Genomic DNA, 2,304 nt, shown 5'->3' on the forward strand with positions numbered 1-2,304 from the left:
GTGCCACGCAGTGGGACTGCACCTTGAACCATGTGATTGGGAAGCAAGTTTTTCCCACCCATCCAGTCCTGCACCTATATGGCCACGCCTGCGCCTATACAGTCATGACTGCGCCTAAGTATGCATCTATCTATCTATCTATCTATCTATCTATCTATCTATCTATCTATCTATCTATCTATATATATATATATATATTCTTTTTGTAGGCCACTTAGAATGGCCAAATTTTGTCTTATTAATATATAATATTCAGTTTAGATTTGTTACGGACCGTTGTGAAACGCGTCAAATCGTCGAAGCTGTATTCTCCAACTGCGGAGCAGAGAGAATAATAAATATAAATATATTCTCCCCTCTTAATTTTCAGTTTTTATCATATATCTACTCATAATTGCCTAGATGCGTACACATACATGTATACACACACACGCACACATACATACACACCACACACACTCACACGCACACACACATACATACATTCAAATATATAAACCATTTATACAAAACATTATTCTGTCATTTACATCATTTCTCGATTAGAAATACGACTGGCCCACGCACTTCAGAATTAAGACTGCTGTCTTCAACAGTACACGACGGAAATGAAAGTCAACGTCATCTTATCTGATCGTAGTTATGTTGTTTTGTTTTTGTTCTTTTAATGAAAATCTGTCAAAATGCGATAAGTATAGATTTCGAAAATGTCTCATAATCTGAGAATAAAAATTCGGAGACATTGGTGTGCAGATAAATACACAAGAACATACCAAATAGCAAATATATGGAAAGTATAATGAGATTTTCTGAGCTAATCCGAGGTTTTCCAGCCTTCTATTGGTTTCTTGCGATTCTTTATTTCTTTAACGATGTTTAAAAAGAAGTCAGCTGCTTCTACTTACATAATATTTAAGCATTTACGCCCTTACATTTTGACTTGCTTCAGTCATTGGATTGCGACCATGCTGTAACACTTTCGTGTAGTGTTAGTTGAACAACTTGACCCCAGTAATTATTGTTTAGTTTAGTATTTATTCCATTTGACTCATTTTCGGAACAGCTTCGTTACTGATTCGTAGAAAGACAACATCATTTTCTCGAGCTTAACACGAGTAAACACAAACTTAAAGACACATACACAGATATACATATACACATACATAAACATATACATATACATAGACATAGACATACATATGACATTGATAAGGCCCTTAAACCCTGGGGAAATGTTGGGGCGCTGCAGCCATGCAGTATATCTAGGCCGAGAAAGCCTGGTGGAGCCCATCCTTCGTCTGGCTAAACTCATTTCTACAGCTGAGTGGACTGGAAGAACATGAATGAAAGTGTTTTTCTCAAGAACACAACGGTCCAGGGGGTCGAAATGCCCGGTAAAGAGACGAAACCGCAATCTTACGGTCGTGAACCATGCACCCTAACCACTAAGCGATGAGCCTCCACTAGTGGTACTTATTTCTAGAGATAAGTGGACTGGAACAACGTGAATTGAAGTGTTTTGTGCCAGAATTCAACGCATCACCTAGTCCAAGAATCGAAATCCCAATCTTACAATCGTGAGTCCAACCCAGCTAACCATTAAACCACGAGCCTCTACTACATACATATACATGCACATATATTTGTTGGGTATCTACACAGTTAGAAACTTGCCAAATTCACTGCCTACGAATTGGTTGGTCCCGGAATGTAGTAGAATGCGTTTGTCCAGGGTGATGCGCAGTGCGACTGAACCTGAAATAGCATAGCTGCGAAGGCAACTTCTTAAAAACACAACCATGCCAACGCCTCACGGCATGGCAACAATTCAATGACCGAAGCAATAAAGAAGAAATCAAAATAACAACCGCCCCACCACCACATAATCAATAAAACTAATCCTAATCCTTCCACATCCACTAGTTTAGGACCTGACGTTAAATAGACGTGTTTTCGTCTTTTTTATTGAACCATGTAGCAAGTTATTCGAAAGATTCGTCTTGTGGTTAATTATTTTTATATGGAATTCTTGCTGTTCGTCATCTTTATTGGTGTTATCCTGGTTGCAGAACATTAATAAACATAAGTACCTTGGCTAAATCCACATCTCAAGGCTTTTATGTGTTTGCATACAAACATTCAGTGGTCTACAAATTTTCTCGGCTCATCTGATAGAAGTATGAACTTGTCTTGCACAGAGTGTTTCTGATAGCAAAGATGTAAGTTCTCCATAACTTACTCCATAATTCACTCTCTTTCATTCTATCTCACAATCTCTCTCTCTCTCTCTCTCTCTCTCTCTCT

Source organism: Octopus bimaculoides, chromosome 7, assembly GCF_001194135.2.
Source record: "Octopus bimaculoides isolate UCB-OBI-ISO-001 chromosome 7, ASM119413v2, whole genome shotgun sequence".
NCBI lineage: Eukaryota > Metazoa > Mollusca > Cephalopoda > Octopoda > Octopodidae > Octopus > Octopus bimaculoides.